Here is a 24,836-nt window from a genome sequence, read left to right as displayed (position 1 = left end):
TGAAGTATTTTTATTATAGTTTCTATTGTAATATATGGGCCTCAAACTCATTGTATTCACTGAATTTTTTCACGTAAGGGGCTATGTTTAATCCAAACACTAATTTTAGCTTTTATTTGATCTATTAAAAACATTCACTTTTCTAGTTAGCATAATATTCCATTTATTGCTGCAGTGGAGGTGTAGCTATAAACCGGGGAGACTAAAACATTAGGATCACATCCTGTGAAATTCCCACTATATTTGTGTAACACTAAGGCGTTGTCCACACTGGCACTTTACAGCGCTGCAACTTTCTCACAGCAGTTCTTTAACGTGCCTTGTACTCGCTTCAGCAGCACATATACTAAAATTGGAACGATACAGAGAAGATTAGCATGGCCCCTGTGCAAGGATGACATGCAAATTCGTGAAGCGTGGTCATGGCAGAGAGCTCTCCCAACGCGCTAAAAAAATCACCTCCACGAAGGGCGCGGCTCCCCGCGCTGGTGCACCGTTTACACTGGCACTTTACAGCGCTGAAACTTGCTGAGCTCAGGGAGGTGTTTTTTCACACCCCTGAACGAGAAACTTGCAGTGTTTAAGGTGCCAGTGTAGACAAACCCTTAGATTTAACGCATTAAGAGTGAATTTCACTATTATGCAGAGTAGGGTTGTCAACTTTCTAACTGCTGAAAACCAAAGACCCCTGCCCCACCTCTTCCCTCCAGGCTCCACCCATGCCCCAACCCTTCCCCTGCTCCCCTTCCTCCATTATTCACTTTCCACTCCTCCCTCTCCCAGGACCACGGGTGAAAGTAAAATTGAGCTCTTACCAGTATGGGGCCAGCTCTGCGCCTCCCTCCCCCCCATCCCCCCCCCCCTCCCGGAAGGGATGTGGCCTTGGGTGGAAGGGGCAGGGCTGGGGTCAGTGTCCCCCAGCCAGCCCATCTGCGCTGTCTGGCCCACGCCACCCAGGGCCCCAGCAGCGATTTAAAGGGCCCAGGGCTCCATCCACTGCCGCCGCCCTTTTAAATCGCGGCCCCGAGGCAGCTATTTCTTTTGCGCCCCCCCATTGGCGGCCGGGGGGGTGGGCAAAAGGGGCAGTGATGTTAAGGCGCTGCCGCCGCAGCAGCACTTTAAAGTCAGTGGTATGGGCCGGTACTGGCGGCTACTTTTTACCAGTACACTGTATCGGCCCGTAACGCCTTACTTTCACCCCTGCCCAGGACTCACCTGCTTCCTGCAGAGCCAGGCTGAGAGGAGCTGATGTGCACTATACCCGCCTGCCCAACTGGGGCACAACAGGGTGGAGGGGGGTTGGTCCCCAGAGCAAGGGGCTGGTCTCCATAACAAGAGGCCAGGGCAATTAGGGCACGGCGGGGCAGAAGGAGGGGTACATAGGATGCCCCCCAGGAGGTGGCACCTACCTCTTGGAGCCCAGTCCAGAAGCCAGCCACTGTTCAGTTAGGCATCAGCAGCTGAGCAGATAGTAGTTCCTCCATGTGGCTCCAGCCGCAGCTGCTGCTCTTTCCCATGCACACACACCCCCAATGGTGGAGGCCAGTTACTGCGACTTTTAATGTCTTGTCATCTGTGCTGACCAGACACTGACAGATTCTCTTTTCGACCAGACATTACGGTTGAAAACCGGACACCTGGCATTTCTGGTGCACAGGGCTAGCAAATGACCTATGCACCATGTAAATCCCATCTAAGCCTTATTTTGAGCCATAAAAGGGTTCAGCCCTTGTGGCACACAGGGGTGAATTTAATCCCAAACGTAGTTGCTGTGTACATAATTGTAGCAAGAGTCTGACCAACTCCATGTGAGAGGTAAGAGAGGTTCCTTCTCTCTCATAGTTCAGAACACAGCAAAGGACTGTTCTTTTTTATGCATATGAAAGATGCAGGCAGACTGAGTCAAACACAACCATCTTCACCCTTAAAGGAAAAAAAAGTGGAATTCCTGCCCACCTCTTACAGTTAAGTGGTTCCAGCTCCGAACAAATCCCCAGAAAAAAGGTGAAATCTCATTTAAAAAGGGGTTTATATTTTCATTCTCTGTAGATGTTATTTTGTTTCTCTCATGATCATACGATTCAAACATTTGGAGGCTTCTCATTTTCTATTTGTGTTCTCTTTTTATTCCTATTTGAGTCATTTGTGCCTGTGTGTTCTCTAGCAAAAAAACCAGAGGTATTCAGAATGAGGGTTCTTCAGTGATTCAGTACCAATCTAGGAATGAAGAAAAATTTTAAATCTGACCAGAAAATGTCAATGAAGTTAACTTATTTTTATCATTGCCTTCTGTGATGAGATAACTGGCTCTGTGGATATGGGGAAAGCAGTGGACGTGATATATCTTGACTTTAGCAAAGCTTTGGATATGGTCTCCCACAGTATTCTTGCCAGCAAGTTAAAAAAGTATGGAGTGGATAGAAAGCTGCCTCAATTGTCGGGCTCAACGGGTAGTGATCAACTGCTTGATGTCTAGTTGGCAGCCGGTATCAAGCGGAGTGCCCCATGGGTCAGTCCTGAGGCCAGTTTTGTTCAACATCTTTATTAATGATCTGGATGATGGGGATAGATTGCACCCTCAGCAAGTTTGTGGATGACACTAAGCTGGGGGAAGAGATAGATACGCTGGAGGGTAGGAATAGGGTCCAGAGTGAGCTAGACAAATTGGAGGATTGGGCCAAAAGAAATCTGATGAGGTTCAACAAGGACAAGTGCAGAGTCCTGCACTTAGGACGAAAGAATCCCATGCACTGCTACAGACTAGGGACGGAGTGGCTAAGCAGCAGTTCTGCAGAAAAGGATCTGGGGATTACAGTGGATGAGAAGCTGGATATGAGTCAGCAGTGTGCCCTTGTTGCCAAGAAGGCTAACAGCATATTGTGCTGCATTAGTAGGAGCATTGCCAGCAGGTCAAGGGAAGTGATTAGTGATTATTCCCCTCTATTCGGCATTGATGAGGCCACATCTGGAGTACTGCGTCCAGTTTTGGGCCCCCCGCTACAGAAAGGATGTGGACAAATTGGAGAGAGTCCAGCGGAGGGCAATGAAAATGATCAGGGGCCTAGGGCACATGACTTACAAGGAGAGGCTTAGGGAACTGGGCTTGTTTAGTCTGCAGAAGAGAAGAGTGAGCAGCCTTCAACTACCTGAAGGGGGGTTCCAAGGATGGAGCTTGGCTGTTCTCAGTGGTGGCAGATGACAGAACAAGAAGCAATGGTCTCAAATTGCAGTGGGGGAGTGTGACGGGTTGGATCACAGAACTCCCCTTGGGAGCTGCCACCCGATGTGCAAGACTACCTCTGCTCCTGCTCTCCCTGCCAGCTCGGGACCCCAGAACCCTGTCTTGGTGAGCTAGACACGCCCGTCTGCTCCAACAAAGACCCAGGGTCTGAATTACTTGCCCCAAAGCTGCGGGCTTACCTGAAAGCAGCTAACAGAAGTGTTCTTGTCTTTAACACTCCGGTGCCCAACTCACAATGGGGCTAAACCCAAATAAATCCATTTTACCCTGTATAAAGCTTATACAAAGTAAACTCATAAATTGTTCACCCTCTATAACACTGATAGAGAGATATGCACAGCTGTTTGCCTCCCCCCAGGTATTAATACATACTCTGGGTTAATTAATAAGTAAAAAGTGATTTTATTAAATACAGAAAGTAAGACTTAAGTGATTCCAAGTAGTAACAGACAGAACAAAGTAAGTCACCAAGCCAAATAAAATAAAACATGCAAATCTATGTCTAATTAAACTGAATACAGATAAGATCCTCACCAGTTCCAGAATGCTCCCTTTTACAGACTAATCTCCTTTTAGCCTGGGTCCAGCAATCACTCACACCCCTTGCAGTCACTGTCCTTTGTTCCAGTTTCTTTCAGGTATCCTGGAGGGTGGAAAGGCTCTATCTTTAGCCAGCTGAAGACAAAATGGAGGGGTCTCCCAGGGGTTTAAATAGACTTTCTCTTGTGGGTGGAGACCCCCTCCTCACTCCTATGCAAAGGCCAGCTCCACGATGGAGTTTAGGAGTCACCTGGGCAAGTCACATGTCCAACCATGACTCACAGTTTCTTACCAGGCAGCAGCCAGGGGTCACATGCTACCTTGAACGTCCTCAAGTAGACTTCTTATGTGGATTGGAGCATTCCAAGATTCATTGTCATTTAAGTGTTTATTGATTAGGTACTTAACTTCAACATTCCTTTCTCCAGGAACTGACCAAATGCTCTACTAAGGTTATTTAGAACTCAAGCCAGTACACAGCCAATATTCATAACTTCGAATACAAAAATGATACATGCATACAAATAGGATTAATAGATTCAGTAGATCATAATCTTTACAGAGATATGTTACATGGCATATGTAGCATAAAACACATTCTAAGCATATTTCCATAAAGCCTTATGGGAGATTTCGTCACAGGGAGGTCTAGGCTGGATATTAGGAAACACTGTTTCACTAGGAGGGTGGTGAAGCACTGGAATGGGTTACCTAGGGAGGTGGTGGAATCTCCATCCTTAGAGGTTCTTTGAGCAGGGGATTGGACTAGATGATCTCCTGAGGTCTCTTTCAATCCTAATCTTTTATGATTCATCTTTGCTACTTTTTAAGTAAGTAATTAGACGTAATGTACAGCTGGATCCAAAGTCCATTGAAATCAATGGAAAGTCTCCCTCTGATCTCCAAGGGCTTTGGACCAAATCCATAATGATTCTCATTTCCTTCCTGATAGACATACCTTGAAACTCTTTGGGAGGGGTAGTTTGCCTTTTCTCCTCCCTCGTAACCTAATTCAACAACAAAGAAAACGACTGAAACCCATGAATACAGAAGTGGATTTTTCAGGGTGTATGTGCCATGAGTTCTTCTTGTACTTGAACTTGGTCTTTTGGGTATTTGTCAGATTTTTAATTGCTAATAAGCCCCACCAATCATCTTACAGTCACCATTCTTCTTCCCCACAAAAGCCAACCTTGATGCTCTTTGGACTACAACACTACACTGTAATCATATGGAGGGATTGCTGTTGAGTAACATGATGTAGGGATTACTAGTACCATTAATATCTACAGTTTATTTATAGTATTATAAAAAGCCAGAAAACTGTTCACCTAACTAGTTGTTCAAATACTTATACTTTTTCTCTCTTCCCCTCCCACAAATAACCCAAACTGTTTCATATTACGTTGTGCTCAGCTGGGTGTTTCCCGACTAACTTTCCCCTGCTCCTCCCACTCCAATGCCCGAAACTTATGTAGAAAAGAAGCCATTACTGATTTTCTTCTGGTGGCTAGATTGATACCAACCTGCTGTACCTGCCACTGTTGCATTCTCTCTACGGTGTGATGCTGCATGTGTGAAAAAGCAGGAACACATACAGCTGAAGCATCAGCACTGGATAGTCCTAGCCATCTCAGACACATCACACCTGAGAATTTACCACCTATGACAGCATCAGACCAAGACTTAGAAGGCAAGTAGAAAGATTGATGTAAGTCTCAGGACAATTCTGATTAATTATCATTGGCCCTACTCCTAGTAGTGAACAAGGAGGAGTAAGTTGTTTGAAGTTGCCTGTTTGATTGTTGAAACACATGTATAATTTTTTTAAAAATAAATTCTGGTGCAATACATAATTTACCAGGACCCAAAAAACAAACAAAAAAACAGTGAAATTGCTTTGACTGTGTTTCATAATATCTAAAGCCCAAGATTTACTTGAACCCTGACCGTGACCTCATTAAAAGGAATTTATCGTAGCTAACTCTCTCTTTGCCATCCTTTTCTTCAAAGATGACTTTACAAAATACCTAGCCTCAAATAACAAAGCCAAAGAAATGGGGGAAAGCTCTGTTTTACACCATTGTGAAGAATTTTACAGTTTGACAAAAGGTTGCAGTTCAATCCAAAGTGTAGTCATCAGGGACTCAGTCCTCCATGCATAATGGAACAAGTGAAATTTGTTTTTCTGACTCAGTAGACGTGATCACAGCATAATCCCTACCCAAGAATTTGGAGGTGAAGCATAGGGCATTCTTTTCTTAACTCAACCCATGCAGTGGAAAGGAAAGGTGCTACCTATACACACGATGGAGCTACATCATTCATTGATAGTGTATGAGCAAGAGAATAGTTTTAGTAGATAAACTACTCCCACTGCTTAGAATGAATGCTATGAGGAAAACAGGTATTTATTATAACAGCAGGGAGTGACTAATCGTAATATTCCTCTGCTTACTTTCAGGCAAAACAAATTAAAAAACAAAGGTTCATGCTCCACTTTTAAAATAATTCAGGTGCCATTTTCTATACTCAAGCAAAATTGAATCTTGATTCACTAACAGAAGTTATTTACTGGATTTATGCTGATATTCTCCCAAGTACAGTTCAGTGAACCTGGCAACTAAAATTCTTTACTTTAAAGAATGACAAATAATATCTTAGGTCTACGTTTCAGCAGAGTTGGGGGGGGGAAGGAGGGGTTGACCAACCAAACTGAAATTTTGGAAAGAAGTTTTGGTTGCTATTTGTTTTGGTTGGGTTTGTTTGTTTGTTTTTTGGTTTTGTTTGTTTTTTAAGTGCACTTTCTCTCAAAATAAGGCTTGCGGTAACAAAAACACAGGGTCCCCTGAGGAAACCATGGCAGCCTCTGAAGTCTACTTTTATCTTCCTTAAAAGAAAAGAACCACCATCACCCAGTCAAGTTTGATTAAATAATGTTTTAGCAACACCACCACTAATACACAAGTTAAAAAATAACAACCACGGCAAAACTTAGAAGGAGGAATTTTAAAAACATGCTAACAAGTCCAGTCTCTACTTTCTATGTGTCTGATTCTGCAACCCTTACATCTGTTGAATAATATATGAGATTACTCACTCTGAATAACATTTGCAAGTAAAGGCTGAAGAAGAGGGTTTAGAGTGTTCCTGAAATATTCTCAGAAACTGTGTGGCCTGTGTCATTTGGAAATGGTGCTGAAATGTTATTGTACATGTACTGAATTTGGCTGAAGAGGCATCTATTTGTGTGGGAGTTATGACTCCTCCCTCCCTTCCCAATCCCCCTGCAACTGTTTAATAGCATGCTAGAAACAATAGGCCTACAAAACTTGTAAAGTTACTTGTGCAAACCAAATGCCATATCAGAGTTGGCATAATTAAAATACAATTGAAAGAAAATATCCCTATCACAGATCTATCTGAATGGCCAGATTTGTGGAAGTCCTTTCTGTGGATGAAAAGCCTTCATTAAGACCTCAGATGGAACCATAAGCCACATATTTCTTGTTTCATTCCTTTATTACTTTTTTTAAATATCCAGGCTGAAATTATTATTTTAAATACAGCCATCTAGGCAAGTTTCTTTTCCAAGCTGAAAGCCAAGGAAACAAGCCAAGGAAAATGGAAATTCCTGGAGATTCTATGCTTATTGGGTGGTAGTGAAATATTTAGATGTTGCTTTCCTTCCATCCTAGCCATGACTACTTTTTTCCATATTTCAATGGATTCCCCTCCCCCACACCGCCCGACAGGGTGATTTATGAAAAACAACAGCTAGCCAGCAGAAGCAGCAACAGCATGAGCTCCAGGTGTTAGGGAAAAAAAACCTGCATAATTAATTCTCTCTGTTATTCTATCACATCCCCCAAAATATTATGGTTGAAGATTCAAAAATCTGTTATAGTCTATCATATTTATTCCTTCATCTTGGAAGAGAAACATCTTATGTAAAAAAAAGACAAAAGGGTTCAAGCATGGATTGCCCTCTGGCAGCTAAAAACATAGCAACCAATGGTTTGAGATGGACAGGGTTTTTTGTTTGTTTGTTTTTTCTGTTTTGTTTTTTAAGCCAAGATCTGGCAATATGGAGAACTTTCGTTCTCAAAGATTCACAGGAAAATATAAGTGACTATCACAGGCTTCCAAAGCGATGCCACGCCAACTCTGCAGGAACCCAGTTTGTATTATTGGGGTTTTTTTCTTCCAAGAACTATAATGTTTAAGTACAAATTAATTTTAGATAACATACTGGTCCCGTTCTGTACCATGGGTATTTTGATTTTAATTATATAACTGTAGCACTCCACACTGCATCCTGACTGTGACCAAGCAGCCCGTGAATTCAGGATGTTATTTCATTGCAAAGCCTTGGAAAGACTTCTTGTGTTGCAGCTGAAGGCTAATACATAACTGAAGGCTAATACTGCTGGAACATGTTTATTTTTCTACATAACTGTGTAATTACAGCAAGTTTCTCCAAAACAGGTATGATGAAATGGGTTGCCCACAATTTAGAAACGTAATCAGCAAGTGGACTCTCTACCGGAAACATGGAAGTACTTGAAATAATAAGATTCACTGCCAAAAATTGACTGCAGCTTGGTATTTTCATCTCACTGTGAATCTGAGTACAGCTGAATGTGGAAGAAATGAATAAAGTGGGAAATGCTAGGATGTCTGCAAATAACTTGGTACTGCAGTAAATTGATGAGAAGGGAATTGCAAAAAACAAGAGTCTCCTGGAGTATCTGAATTGTTAGCTAAATCTGTGCTTAAAGAAGTAAGAAATGTGGAGAAACTTTTTGTAAAGTTGCAGCATGAATCTGAATAAGAGAACAAAGCACAAAAGGCCTGGAGTATAATGAAGCGAGCATTCAAGACAAAGCAGTCCAATTAGATTTGCAATGTTTTCTTTCCTTTCTGCTTTCTTTTAAAATAAATAAATAATACACACACACACACCAATAAAAATTGTGGACAGGTTAGGAAAGAAACAAAATGGAATAAAGGAAACTATATACATAGAAACAAAAACATATATAGGTTTCCTTTATTTTATTTTGTTTCTTTCCTAACCTGTCCACAATTTCTACTGGAGTGTACCAGCAAGAAACCTTTCTTTTTTTATTATTTTAAAAAATCTGGTACTGCTAGAGGGGGAAAAAAAATCCAAACCCTGCTCCTAGATAAGATAAATGATAAAATAAGAACGGCCATACTGGGTCAGACCAAAATGGCTTAGGCTGTAAGAACCATGCCTGGCCTAAATCCATTAATAGATAGTTTAAAAAATAATAATAAATGGGACAGGATTGACTGGCAGAACCGAAGGCCATTCCCCAGTGTTGATCATGGAATGAGCTTACATAAAAATTCAGAGAAGCTGTACAACTATGTTCTCGTCACAGGGACAAGTGATTCAAAGAAGAGGCAAGTTGGATTGCAGTACAGAGTTAAAAAAAATCCTCACTTTAATCGGGCTTCATTTTGGAAAGTTCTTGGTTATTTAGTCTACAGCCTTCTCCTGAAGGGTGATCAAGATGGAGAGAAGCTGCTGGCTGCAGCTCTGAAAGAATGAAGAACATCAACAAACAGAATATTTTTCTCCTTTTTTATTCCTAACATTTTCAAATAGAAAGGAATTCAGATTCAATTATTTCACTGTGCTGAATCCAAATGCAAATGCTTTAAAGCAGGGAAAAGAAATAAATTGATATCCTATAAATATTCTGCAAATAGAGCTTGTTCTCTAAGTTATTGAAGGGAACTTCCCCTCAGGATAGTAGCTGGAAAAATAAGGGAGCAGTTTCCATTGACATATTTACAAGTATGAATCAGTATACGTAATGTGGGATCATTATGTAACTTCAATCGTTGAGAAATATTATACATTATTTTTATGACTAATTCATATCTTGGCCTTTTCCTTCTATCTATCTATTTAGATCTCTTAAGTATCTGTATCCCCCAATAATTGTAATATTTGACCACTTCACAACACTCCTGTTAGGGAAGTACTATTAAGCACATTTAACAGAGATGCAGAACTGAAGCACAGAGAGACTAAAAGGCATTCCCAGGGTCACACAGGAAATCTGTGTTTGAGCAGGGAATTGAACCTAGGTCTCCCAAGTCCCAGGTTAGGTCCCTAATCATTGGCCCACGGTTCCCCTTTCCCACTCCTGATCACATTTTTTTTCTTTAATTTAACTGAAAACAGTCACAATTATGATTGCGAAAAAGCAAAGCCCAATACTGGAACAAGTCCAATGAATGACTACTTTTTTCCTGCTTAACGTTGGTCACCAGGAGCCAAACTTTGTGAGGCTACTGAAGACAAACAAGACAGAGTGCCCAGAATCTCACAAGGCTGGTCCCTTTCTCTCACACTGTGGTACTACGGCAGGACACTGATACAGGAAACTCAAGGATTGCTCTGTGCGCACACATGCACATGAATGTGACAGCAGCTGCTCTCCAGCCAGCTTATCTTTAATGTTTTCATTCACAAAGGATACCAGACTTGCATTTTAGACAGCAAAATTAATACTTTCCTTGCTGCTAGGCTAATTAGAATTTCTCCATTAGATTTTACATGATTCCCAAGATTGCTGGCCAAAGCCCTGCTGAAGTGGAAAATGCTGATTTATTTTCCTTTTAAAGCACACACACACACACACACAAAAAAACATGATTGCCTTTATTTACACTCCTCTGATAGTCTTCATATGGTGTGAGAAGAAAATTGGCAAGCAGAGTAATTCTTCCCAATCCCACACAGAACTGCACAAATGACAACCACTGTGCCCGGTCTCACAATTTATTTTTACCTTTACTGTGAGGAAGAATCTAGCTATGATCTGTAAAGGTGGAGTAATTTTTTGAGGTTTTTTTGTTATTAATTTTTTTTAAAAGTCCTAACTACTATAAAGAAAATTTTCTGAATTCTTCTCAGACTTTGATGTGCAGTCAGCCATGAAGGGACGAATCAAGCTATACTTAAGCACTTCACTCCTAAGCATGACTTCAGTCAAAGACAAATTGAGATATAATGTATATTCTTAGTTCATAAGTGGGTGCTCATGTTATGCCATATATAGCTGTTTACCACAAAGTGTTGTATCACACATATAGGACTGTACTCATTTTCAGACTACAATTGTGGAATTCCATGCTTCCAGCCAGCAAGCCCACAAGTAGCTCTTATTAGTAATGATTCTGAGAATAGAAATGTTGCCCCCGCCACCCCACCCCCAGAACATAATACAGCTTTCTTGGTTAATAATATTAACCACTAAATACAGAGGTTCCATTGCTCAGATTCACTCTAATCGCAGCTCAATACTTCATAATTTCTCCTTGTCTTGAGCAGTTCTTTCTAAAATATACTATTCTTACAAGGATTTTTCCCCACTTTGTTTAAGGGGGGAAAGGAGACAGGGCAGCTTAAAAGTCTGTAGATTCCTTGGCAAAATAATTCCAAAAGGGCAACATCACTACTGAGAGAACAACGAACAAAAATAAAATGACATCTGAAATTGTGAAAATTATGCTTTTAGTAAAGGGACTGGAATACTCCTATTTGGACGAATGAGACAGAGGGGTCTGGCATACTACACTTTAGGAGGATGAAGTGCTCTGTTTGAAGCAGAGAAGCAGCTAGTGGCAACATCCTGCTTTTGTTATTTTTTATAAGCAGGCTTAAATCAGAACATAGAAGGAGGAAGCAAATAAAAGAACTGGCTTCAAATTTAGACCACCAACGTAAATGAAAGAAAATTTGCCTACCTGTCTATGATTTCCTTTCAGCCAACTACATTTTTACATGAAAAGTATAAACAACTCTTAAGTGCTTGGTTTTAAAGTAATATTTACTTCTATTTCCAAAGTTGCTGTGGTGCTGTATTAAAGCTTTGTGAAAGGACGTAAAGAAGGAGGAGGAGGAGGAGGAGAAATGGGAAAGAAGAACATGGAAGCTACAGATGGAAAACATTATTGAATCTCGCTCCTCCCACTCAGGCCATCTGCAAAAGCTTGGGTCTGCCCGACTTTGCAGCCAACATGACCTTGAGGCCCTGTATAGTTACTCAAAACTGCACCTGCGTGGGATTAAGTATCCTGTTAGTGAGTGATAGCCTTTCTCGCTCAGTCTCAAACAGCTTTCACAGGATCAAGCAGGAGGAGGAGGGGGAGGAAAAGGCAGCAGAGAGGGCACAGCGGAGCAGTGCCTTCCCTCACGGACAGAATAAGTAATAATATTGATTTAGGTAGCTAACCTTGTCCAAATCACCACCTGAAGAAAGCTGTGTCTGAAATTCTTATGCATGTTTAGATCAGTTCTGGTTTCAGCTCGCACATAATTGCAGCCTGTCAGAGGCATGGATCTAACCTGGAACACAAAATATCTCCTTTGAGCCCATTACCATTTTATAATGCTGAATGTGAAGCTTTTTTCTTTTGACCCAGCAAATTGCTGATTCTATGGACTACTGGCTATCTGAAATTGAGAGATGCCTGAGTAGATAAGACCTAAATATAGACACGTTTCTAAACAACATCATCCAATCTGCTTTCTTGGAATTTTTCTAATCCCAATAAGAAGTTGATGAAATGACAGCATTCAAAATATTCCTAAGAATTCACATAACTGATCAGAGCAGTGACTTTGCAGTCTCTTGGAGAATGCACCCCCCTGAAAGTAACAAAAGGGACTCCTGAATCCTTGTTTAATAAGTGTCTCTAGTTAACGGATAAACAAACAAAAAAACTATAATCAGTTAACAGAAATTGAAGAAAAATGTTCCAGCCACCTTCTACCAATGTTCTTTGCTCATAAAGGCAATTTTTATCTACTTAAAATATAGCTTTTTCCATACAAAATGTTCCTAATTTTCAGTGATAAAACAACATTCTTGCTAGATAGAGTGAAAGGATTTAGGGATCCAATCCATCCCAGACTCGGAGATCCAAAACTAATCCAAATGTCAGTGGACAATCTAGCTTTCCTCAGGGGAGCTCCACATCCCACTGTTAGGAATACTACAGGGTTTCAAATGCATGGAGTAGACATGCACACCAGTGTATGTTGTTAGACTGTTACTGTAACCACACAGCTCATGTGCCTGCACGGGGTGGAAAACATTACAGAGCTTATGCTCTGCCCTGAATTTAAGGACGACAGGGGGGGTGGAACTAGACCATTTCTACAAAACTGCACTTTTCCAATTCAATTAGCCTTCTCTAACCAGCCTCCCATTCTCAAGGCCTGTGGTGATGCCCTGTGAGGCTGAAAGGCTCAGAACTCCCACCTATTATATTAGCATTTAATGCAGGGAGAGGTCAATTGCTACCATCCAAGTGTTTTTACACACACACACACACATTTATATATGACACAGCAGGTTATTGCCAGGCTCAAGTGAAGGCCTAAATGATTTCCACCACCTGAGAAGTGCAATAATCCCCTGGAAATGGTGCTATTGTGAAACGGAATTTAAACATACGAATAAGGAAAACAGATCCGCAAATTTACTGGCCAGAGTGACATGTGCATGACATCATCAGCAACCAATCAGAAAGTGCCATGTGTCTGGTGTTACACCATTTTATATTTATGAGTAAACACCAGGAGGGTGTTAACCCTAAGCTGTGTGTTTCCTCCCTACCTACTTCTTTTTTAAAAAAAAAACCACAACTGCTTCCATTCAATATCAGACCTAAAAAAAATATGCAGCCTTTCATCTCAACACATTCTCTGACAAATCCTAAAACAATAAGTGGAAAGCGGGGGAGAATGGCTGGAACTACATGTCACTGTTTCCTGCAAACCTGTAGGCAGCACAGAGCTTCAGATCATGTCTTCCTTGGCTATGGAATACAGAAACAAGGGAAAGAGAAGCACAACAGGTCAACACTAGGTCAAGGCTTTTGTTATTATTGAACAAATGAACACAATTGTTATTTCCATCTAGATACTTAAAACTGTCTGTAAATTAAGCACTTAGCTGCTTCCTTCACCACCATTCTCCTCTGATTTTTTTGTTAAAAGCCTTTTTAAGGCCTATCACTTACTTACGTGATACATAATCCTAGTCAGGTGCAGTGTGAACAGGTCAGAGTATTAAAAGTCGTGGCCATCCAGTCAGAGACACCAAGCTTTTGCAGCTGGCCTGAGAGGAGTGGGGAGCAAAGGTCAAGGAACTTACACATCTGTAATTGTCATATTCTTCTCCATCTGTCCTTATATTATTCATGGAGATTGTGGCCTTAGCATTCTGCTGCAGTAGCAAAAAAATCATTGCAGCAGGGATGTTATAGAGCTTTTCTGACAGCTTAAGTTATTACTATTAGTAGCAGTAGATTTTCAAAGGAAGATTTTAGACGGTAAAGAAAAAAAGTTCACACCATCATGATACATTTCCACAAGCATTCTGCTGCCCCACAAACCCATTCTCAAGAGTATTTCAAAAAAAGCCTAAACACATTCTCCTTTTTCAGCCTTTAACCATTATAGTAATAGCAGGATCGCTGGATGCTGCATCATGAAATAGAACTAACAATATGCTGTAGAGATCTTGGCCAGCAGCAAAGATGACAGATCTCAACATGCTGGCGTTAAGCCATATTGACAACTCTCAAACTAATGTTCTATTCTCATTCTTAGATTTAGCAAATTTTACAGGGGGGAAAAAATAAATTTACCCAACCTGGCCACAACAAACTTTGAGAACCTTGCTTCAAAGTTCCTTGTGAGATATTCCTGTTCTCTTGCTTGTGCAAAATCCACATATAAACATTCTGACCATGGTATGCACCTCCTTATAATTAATGTGGCTCAAAAAGTGCAGAGGACAATATAAGTATAAAGCTAATAAAGTAGACTTAAAAGATGGACTGTGTAATGGGAACATAGGTTTTATTGGCCAATACTGAATCCCTACGTTACTTAGTCATGAACAGCTAATTTTACTTGCATTGTATCACTGAGAGCTAAAGCATGGTGCCCTGTCTTCTGCTGTTTACTAGATATAATCAGATATGTCTTCTCCCATGCCTTTACAATATGTCCTAGATAGCAAGGTCGCCTAAACCATTACCAAAAAAACCTGTCATTTTATACTTTTAAGATACAGTTTACTACCAAAAAGGAACCGGTTATTTTTCCTTTCTTCAAAATCTTCTATACCAGTCCAGCCATTTCTGTTATAACTCATTACAAACGCCTAGTTCTGCAGGAAAGGAAATTCCAACTTCCTCAAAGTTCACTCTACACATTTCTTCTTGGGGGGGGGGCATAGGGGAGGGAGAGAAGAGAGAGAGAAGAAATGTCTTTCTTGAAGATTTGCAAGTCTATTGCATGGGCATCACCAAACATCTTTCTGAAATATTATGGAACACATATGCATATCTTTACATATGCAGTCTCAGAAAGGTGAAAGCTGTCAGGTGCTAGCTCCCCCTCTCCCCTCCAGAGTGTTTACCAAAGTAAACTGCTTTTGGGAGATTCCAAGGGTCTAGACTGGTATAGAAGACTGAAGAAGCGAGGGATTTTTTTTTCATAGAAGATTAATTTTCTTTCTCTAAGCTTTTTGTACCAGTCCAGCATACTTTCCTAAAAAGTGTACTATCTAACAGATAAAATTCATGCTTTCTGAAATATTCTAATTGTTCATTGAAATATGATGCAAGTCTATTTGCTTTCCTGGGCTCTACTTTTCTACTTTTTAAATTAAGGCTAAGAGATGGCTACATTATACATGGACGCATGTCATCAGCAAAAGACCAGTAAAAGCCTCTCCACTTACTGGTTGGGAAGAACTAGAGAGTCCAGACTGGTTTAGAAGACTGAAGAGAACATCTTTTTGAGTTTTGTCTTGTTTTGGTTTTGTTGGCAGAATCAAGTGACTACATTGGGTGTTGTCATTGTGAATGTCTAAAAATCCAAAAGCAAGACCAATTAAGAAAAGGAAGAGAAACAGACATGGAAACCGAAGCAGTATAAGGAAAATTCAACACACAGGGGCAAAAAAGTATGAATTGCTTCAATCTGAGAGCAGCTAGTACAATCAATGCCATTATAAGTCATATGAAATCCTGCCAAAATTTTACTTAATAATGGCCACTATGACTAAAAATTGACCAGTATCTTAATTCAAAGAGAAAATACTTTCAGTGGTCAGAATACTACTCAAAACTGACTTTGGACTAAACTTTGCAGAGGTTCTGAACCCAATAGAAAATTATTTTTCTCATGAATATATAATTATTTGTACTTTTATAATATCTTAGAAAGATTAGTGAATGAGGCTCCACAGTACCTATTATGTAGCAAGTATAATTATGTCCATACCCAGAAAAAAGAAAACCACTTTAAGGCTGAGAGTACATAGCATTATCTTTAAGTATTAACATCATTTCAAGAAAATTGTATTTCCAGTTCTAATATGGAACTGGAGAAAGCTTGGGCCTTAGAGGGAAAAAAGGGGAGAATGGGGGGGTATTTTCCCCTACCTTCTTGCCAACTTCCAGAGAAGGAGAATGTCCATAAATGTCCAAATGAGCAAGTCCAAATGCAGACCCACAATCAGACTCCAGATCTCCTCCCAGTCTTGTCGTTTAACCTCTAAATTATGTCTCCTCACCCACCACCTGTTGGAGCTGTTACAAATCACCAATTCAAAGATATCCAGTAGATAATGGTTATCATCCCCAAAACAGTCTAAACTTAATTGCAATTGTCATTTCTTGGCCTAACACTGAAAGACAGACTTCTTACTGAAAAGTAATCATTTTCGTTGGTGACAACCAATTGTAAGCCTATACACCAGGGGTCAGAAACGTTTGGCACGCGGCTCGCCAGGGTAAGCACCCTAGCGGGCCAGGCCAGTTTATTTACCTGCTGATGCGGCAGGTTCGGCCGATCGTGGCCCCCACTGGCCGCGGTTCGCCGTCCCGGGCCAATGGGGGTGGCGGGAAGCTGCGGCCAGCACATCCCTTGCCTGCGCCGCTTCCCGCCGCCCCCTTACAGTGAAATTAGTCAGGACTACAGAATAGTCAGACCAGACTAGGAAAAGAGCTAGAGTAACTGGGTCAATACCTAAAATGGCCATTAAGCTATTACAGTCTACAAGAATCTACATGGGGAACAAATATTTAATTATGGGCTCTTCAATACAGCAGAAAAAGATACAACACAGTCCAATGGCTGGAAATTGTAGGTAGACAAATTCAGAATGGAAATGAGGCATACATTTTTAACTGTCAGTAATTAACCATTGGAACAATTTACCAAGAGTCATAGTAAATTCTTCATCACTGACAATTGTTAAATCAAGACTGGTTGTTTTTCTAAAATATATGCTCTAGGATTTATTTTGGGGAAGTTCTATGGCCTGTGTTACAGGAGGTCAGACTTAGTGATCAGAGTGGCCCTTTCTGGCCTTGGAATTTATAAGCACACTAGGCAGAACAACCTCCTGCAAAAAGAGCAATGTCTTCTTGAACTCTTACCCCCTAAAGCTCTCAAAAGCCAGAGAAACACCGCCAAATGTACGGATGATGATGTGGCTTATGCATCAAACTTCTTGACAAAGCCTTCCATTTTCTAAACTTCCCACTCCAAGACCACACCTCCACAGTCAGGGGTTTTCCTGGTTATGTACACCCACAAAGAAACCCTCCCATACATCAGAGCTAAAGGCTCTTGTGAAGTTTCATGATATGGCCCAAAATGTTTTCTTGACATCATCTACGGTTGTGGACTGCAAGGGCTAAATATGTATGGTAATCTTTAAGCAGCACCTCCAGATGCCATTGGATTCCTATTCTAACTATGAGGGTATTTAGGTTCTGGAATAGGCTTCCAAGGAAGGTTGTAGAATCCCCATCATAGGAGGTTTTTAAGAATAGGCTGGACAAACGTAGGTCAGGGATGGTCTGGGTTCCCTTGGTCCTGCCTCAGTGCTGGGAGCTGGACTTGATGACCTTTCAAAGTCCCTTCCAGCCCTACATTTCTATGATTCTCATAGGCCTCTTCCTCTTCCTGTGAACAGTGGACTGGGCAAAGATAAAGTTATAGGGTTGGTTGTTTGGTTTAACACATGATGTTACAGCATTTGCCTAGTAGTTCTGGTAAAACTTAGTAAGTTTCTTTGCTTGCATTTAACTTTCTATGCCATAAAATGTGAGGTCTCAAGCAAGGAAGCTCTAAATAGCTATATTTCAACTTCACAATAAGAATGTATTTCATTGTCAAAGATCCCTCTTGTCCTCTTTGTCATTTCCTGAAGAACCTCTCAAAAGAGGCAGGAAACCTGAGCCAGAAGGGCAGGAGTCTTCTTTGACACACAATAGCATGAGGAGTCATGTTCAATTTTTTATTTTAATATGCTCCACTCTACTAGAGCAAGATTTCAATTTTACTGTTTATAAATGATCTAAACCAGTTCCTGTAAACATTTATTCCAAATGGTCTGCATCTGAAATAATTTAATTCAAGTTACATGTAAAAATAGGATCTCCTGTCAGCAAGAGCTTGCTCTCTCAGATACACATATATACACAGACACCAAAGACACCAGTATGCTGGCAAAGAGAATGTTTAAAATTTCACTAGCATTTTTATGTCAGAAGAGGAAGAAGGGCCTGGCTCATACTAGAGTACAAGTTCCGCATTATACCTTGAACACCTGCTATAAAACAAAAGCCATTAGTGAACAGGAAAGAGACTTAATTCCCATTCTTACACAATTTGTTTAAAGTCTTTTTAAAAGCACCAATTCATCTTCTCTTCCTTCCACTCAATGATTTTCTAATCCTAACTGTGCCATTTGAGCACATCGTGTGATATAAAAATTCAGAAGGAAAGGAAGGAAATCTATCCAGCTGTTTACTCACAATTACTCCCTGACTGGCAGCTATCACAAAATGGATAACAAATCCTCACTTAAATATGACAAAATCAGAAACTCTCCACTGCACTGCAGGTTCAATGCCTAAATTCTGGCACTTTTGCACCAGAATGTGATAATATACATTCCCAATGAAAGTCCTGGTCTACCTATCCAGATCAGATGTAGTAGAGACCTACAAGAAGGAGGGTTTGGTGACAGAGCAAGTCTTCACGAAGCTTGATGGCTGAGTGCTGCAGACCTGGAAACACTGTCCACTCTCCACTGACTCCTACAGAGTAAAATTCCTTCTTCGCTCCAACTGATAAATACATGAAAATTCTTCTCTTTTCATTCTTTCTATCTCTGCTGACTGACTCAAGCAGACCTACAGACAACCCTGTCAAAATGTCTTATTCCACTTTGTTGTGGAAGTAGTAATTTGTAGGAGGCACACAGTCTGCCAGTTTGATATGGCCCTCTGTGATACAGAGACCTACTGGTGTTTCACTTCTCAGCAACTCTTGTCAGACCTGACATACTCACTACACCTAACACACTGTTGTCATGAAATATACCCAAAGGATGGCATGTAATATCTCATCGGAAAACTAATAACTTACTGATCATTAAAATTCTTGCATGATGGCTGTATGGGGTGTTTACAAAGATTTATAAGTATGTGGTAGAATTATGTTCCTAAAATGTGTTCAGCAAGCAATGCATAAGCACAGTCTTACCTAGACAAAGGAATGTGTATTTGCTTGTCTGACCAGCCTGTCATGTAAGTCACCAAACTGGCGAATCAGGGAAATTGCCTCTTAACTATAAAGACAAGGGGTCTGAACCTCAAATAATAATTGAATCAACTGATTGTATATATTACTACTATACATATAGATCATCCATCTGCCATCCTATGGTACCACATTAAGTCACTACTGGACTGGGCTGGGCTGGATTTGAATAGTTCTATGTCCCGTACCCAGTGGCCGGAAATATTCAGTATATAAGTAGAAGCATTTTTTTAAAGTTTCTTTATCTGCAAATAACTGCAATTTAAATCTGATATACCATACATTTTTATGAATATACATTCAGAAAATGACACATGCAGAGCATTTTGGTTATTTTATTTTAAATGTTTTAAGGCCCATTCTTGCTTTGAAAACATCCAGCATCTTTTAAATGGTCACACGTGGTGGTGGTGAAGCTTAATGAGTTGCACAAGTTTGTTTGTTTCACTTTATTCCATTATGGTACAGTAGTGTGCTAAAGAGCCTACTAAAATCAGATTTTAAGCGATATTGAGAAAGTGCTTTTCCCTAATAAAGTAACTGTTGTGTTCACTGTTCTGTTCCAGAATACCTGAAGCCATCTAATGCCATGGACTAATGCCATGCAGAATTTTAAAATAAATTAAGTATTTTTTGTATTGTAGTAACACATAAAAGTATTTATAATCACCAGTGTAATGGTTTTTATTGCATTCCTTTAGCTTAAAAAATATTTTAAACAAAAATTAAAAATTTGCTCTGGGCTCTCAGACCTTGTGTGCCAAGTTTCAGTCTGCAATGAATTTTAATAGCACAGTTATAAACCTTCAAAAGCAGGGGTCTATACTAGAAATAACACAATAATAACTATAGCTAGCAGCGCAAATGACACTGCTCTAATATACTGATTCTCCTGTGTGTAGATAGTCCTCGGAGCCTAGGATTTTGTGCATTTGTAGCATACGTTAAAAAGGGGGGTTACCTGTAATTGTATTCACTGGAGTTAGAAGTCAAAATACAAAGTCTATATCCTTAATCATTCCCTCCCTATCAAGAACCTGAAGTTCCTAATTAGTTAAGTGTTCCATGTACTTTCTGATTACAGCACCTATTTTGGAAAGGTCGGGAGGAGGGTACTTAACTCAGACATTCTGGCTGGGAGGGAGAGGAAGAAACAAAGAATAAAGAGAACAGAAGCAGGGAGAAAAAACAGAGGAGAAAGAGGGATCACAAGAGACAAAACTGGAATACAATACAATGCAGAACAGGAAGCTGATTATGAAAATCTATGTTAATGAAGGTAACAGGAAAGCTTCGGCATGAGAAAAAGAAGGAAGAAGAAAACAGAGCAGACAAAAAGGATGGAGAGAGGAAAAAAGAAACTAGGAGAGAATGAAGGAAGCAAAGAAAATTATTTTTTTATAAATGTAACTCAGACAAGGCCTAATCCTTCAGACTTTTTGTGCAGGCAAAAATCATTAATTAATTTGCAGAATCAGAGCCACAATATTGAAGGTTAGTGATTTTTTTTAATGTATCCTTTGTACATTTCATTGTACTGTACTTCTCTGGCAAAGTCTCCCATAGCTCTGTAAATGTGGGAAAGGAGGTGATGGCAAAATGTTGATGCTGAAGGGACTTGAGCCAAATTGCTGCTTACTGTTGGGAAAGTCCCTAGGTTAATGGGGTAGTTTTCAAAATTGCATGTTGCAGCGACAGATCATATTTTCCCCTATATTTCATACCCTGCTGTCTGAAAAACCACCAGCACCAAGTGTAACCATTTAAATGAGGCTTGATGTTCTCAAATCAAGAGTTCGCTTAAAAAAAAATTAAATGCTCTGCATGTGTCATTTTCTGAATGTATGCTGGCAAAAATGTACACTGTATGAGATTTAAGTTTGCAGGTAAGCATACATTTTTTTAAAAACACTTCCACTTATTGAAGAAAAGTCTACGGACAAATGGAATCGTCATTATGCTGGAAAGACACAGTTAACTGGAGTTGAAGCCATGCAGACTTAGCCCCACATTGGAGAGTTGGATGCCAAGGCCAGCACTGAGCAAATTCCATCCCCAGTGTTGCAAGCCTCTGAGACCCTCAAGAGGGAAAGCTCGGATGTTTAGTTTCTGCAAGAAGCACAACATTCCTGGCTATTTTTATGCATCTCCAGGACCTATAGAAGCCCCATGCTCCAAGGCCTGAGCTTTTTTTTCCCCTTCCATAAATTTAATTAATGAGGAGTTTTCTAAAAGAGTACATTCTCTTTAGGGCTATGTTATTCAGAGGTTAATGGCTCTGATATGCAGCCAGGCCAAACAGTCATAAGCAGCAATAACTCTTCAACAGCTCCAATGCTCAGCCTTAAATGTCACTGAGTCCTACACTGAGCTCCTCCCCCACTCATCCCTGTTCATCCCATCCTACCCTACCCACCATTACTCTTCTGGTTTATATTTAAGCATTACAGAGTAGTGGTTCATACAATATATAAAGTTTCAGCAACATATTGAATGTCCCTTAATTACTGCACTTATTTTCCTTAAAGAAAAAAATATTAGTGGGAGTCAATTTGACTGCCCTAGGGCATAAATACTACATGATAGGGAAGTGATCCTATTTAATCTCTGGAAAAATAAACAACATGCAGATTTCTAAACCATGCTGGAGTGCTACTGTAACACTTGGCACAACCTCATTGGGAGGACTGTGTCATGCTGATGGATTAATGAGCTTCTACAGAAGAAATGAACAGATCTATGTAATAAGCAAGCTGAACTGACATAGCTGCTGCAAGTAAATGCTGCAGCATGTCTTACCTATACTATTCAATGCCAGAGGGACCAAATGTATGAGAAATTCTGAATGGGATAAATTGAGAATATGATTAGAAAAGTGGAGAGGACGATTTTATAATAAATGTAACATTTGTTCAAAATTCTAACCCACACTTTGAAGACTGGTCAGATAGGTTTAGGAAAGGACTTACAAAATGCACATATAAAAACAAAAATCTAAGTAATAAATCTTGCACCGGAAGTATAAATCCCTGCTGCATTAGTCGAAAGACTCTACCTTATGGAATTATGCCCTTGCTCTCTCATCTTCACGTAAAACTAAACAGATATGCTTCATTTGTTGGATGTTATTTTGACTGGTTAGTAAATACTTTCTACCATTTTGCTTATGTAGGTCACTGAGCAATATTTTTGTTTATCAGTGAATATGAAATGCTCTTTGTACTTTAGGTATAATAAGTTGTTTGGTTTTTGTGACCTATTTAGGTATTTGTTCTGAAAAACAGCAAGGAAACTCAAAGTTTACAAAATTTATTTTAGATGAACACCTGAAAGTTTGTACAACTGTACAAACCTAATTGTCTGAAAAATTGGGTTGGAAATCTTGAGAGAACAGACTGAGATCAAAACATGTAGTACTTCTACTTCCAATAGGAACTAGAAAATGCAAAAAAATGCACAGGAGAAGTGAAAAAAGCTTTTTAAAACCTCAAGTCTGTTCAGGTTCAAATCAAGGAATGTGAAAAGGTCTGGCTCAGACCTTTCTTGAGTCAAAGCTGTTCCCTCATCCCTAATAGCAGTTCCATTTAAGATTATTTTCAGTGAATGGGAGGAAGAGAATATGTGTAGGAAAGCCATTCTCAAGCCTTCAAAAAATAATCACCACCATGTAAATAAATACTAAAACCAGAATGCTTGCGTTTTCACGATTCCCAAAATGTGCAGGACAGTTATGACCATTAACAATTTTTCTTAAATCCTACAAGCTTACAGGGCAACTAGTGAACTCCAAAGGCACTGCATGCTCACAATGCGACACTGAGTCACATTGCAACAATCACAACATGACTCAACTCATGACCGGGGTGCCCCACCGACGGACCGCACACAGCCCACCAGAATGTTTCATAAGGCCCACAGCCTGATTCAACACAATATACTAACGGCTGATTCATTAGCATTTTGTCATCATGTTTACATCATTTTAGTTTACACGAGTAGTAGACAATGCTGTACATAGAAACAACCTATCTAAGTATGTATGAAAGAAGCTGAACTTAAAATATAAATCAATACAGGTGACTTTAAATCTTATTAAAATAGGTAGAATTTGTTTGGCCCACACAAGGTTGTGCTTAGGTTTATGTGGCCCTATTGGGTAATAAGGTTGGGCACCACTGAAGTAAACTAATAATGCACAGAAGGAAACGTGATATCAAGAACCAGGCTAACCATGCTGTTACTCACAGTTATTCTGTCCAAGACAAACAAAGATAGTAGCAATTAGAGCTAGGCCAAAACCTGAAAACTGAATCTGAATTCTAGACCAGCCCCATCAACACCACATCTGAGTAGTGCTGGTCAAAACTGGCCAATTCAAAATGAAAGCTTTTATTTCAGAAGTTCCTGCAAAAAAGAAATTCCCCCCAAAAATTGTTTCCAAAATATTGATATATTTCGGTTTGATTTTCCAAAAAGAAACAGAGCAGCTGGCTGCCCTGACTCCAGAAGTTACCTGAGGAGTCTCCAGACAGAGTGGGAAGCCTAGAAGCCGTGAAAGCCAGGCTTCACTGGTGCTCCCTGCTGCAGAACCTGGAACCGAGACACTGAGAACCCTTGCCGCAGTTCCATCAAACCCTACCTGTGTTTTGCAGAAGTTTGTCAAAACAGAAACATTTTCCATAAAAGATTTCAGTTTTGACAAATCTGTGTTTTCAAGAGGGAAAAAAAATTAGAAAAATTCCCAGCTAAACCTACATCTGATCACCCTCAGCGTAGTTCAGATCCAGAACTTCCCTTTCTCTCTCTCTTTTTTTTTATTATTATTATTCATAACCCTCTAGCAACACTGAGAGCTGAAGCTGAGGCCACCTTGCTCTGTTTTGTGGATGGCAGTATCAGATGCAGAGGAAATGGGACAGGATCAGCAAAATGTGATATTAAGCAGAAACAAGAGATGAAGTATAACCGCAGCAGTAGATTAAAGGAGTAGCCTTTCACCGCTGCAGACCTGCAAATTAAAATCTCAGCACCAACATGGGTTAAATAAGTCACACAAAATATAGAAACATCAAAGTAAAACATCGGCACACAGTAACATTACCACAAAGGTTTCTGCGTAGAAACCTTTTCATATTACTATCACTGGACATTGGCTATTTTTGATATTATGCAGTTAGAATATTTTTATTGCTAATTGCTCTGTTTACATTCCATATTGCAGAAGATCATTAATATCAACAAGCCGTCTTCAGCACAGGCAGCTGTAGAAATTTGAGATAGAGTACCACAAGACACTCACATATAAAAAAAAAATGTTCTGACCAATTAGTTTTCTACTATTTATCTGGAATTTTGAAACTGTTCTCA

At 40.0% G+C, this 24,836-nt stretch overlaps 1 long non-coding RNA gene and 1 other non-coding gene across 6 annotated transcripts in view; both read left to right on the top strand.

Annotated features, from left to right (window-relative positions):
- The first annotated feature begins 322 nt into the window (after positions 1 to 322).
- LOC112059031 (U6 spliceosomal RNA) lies at positions 323 to 424 on the top strand. The gene has a single exon (XR_002888241.2). It is a non-coding gene; the product is annotated as a U6 spliceosomal RNA (small nuclear RNA).
- A 20,162-nt stretch (positions 425 to 20,586) lies between these two features.
- Positions 20,587 to 24,836, top strand: part of LOC101942410 (uncharacterized) — a 94,641-nt gene continuing 90,391 nt past the window's right edge. For 4 of the 5 annotated variants that reach the window (XR_010597978.1, XR_010597977.1, XR_010597981.1 and 1 more), the window contains exon 1: positions 20,587 to 20,963. This is a non-coding gene — a long non-coding RNA (uncharacterized LOC101942410). The remainder of the gene's footprint in view (positions 20,964 to 24,836) is intronic. The other variant, XR_010597979.1, reaches the window with a different exon arrangement.

This window comes from Chrysemys picta, chromosome 2 (genome assembly GCF_011386835.1).
Source record: "Chrysemys picta bellii isolate R12L10 chromosome 2, ASM1138683v2, whole genome shotgun sequence".
NCBI lineage: Eukaryota > Metazoa > Chordata > Testudines > Emydidae > Chrysemys > Chrysemys picta.
This window is presented reverse-complemented; position numbering and strand designations above follow the sequence as displayed.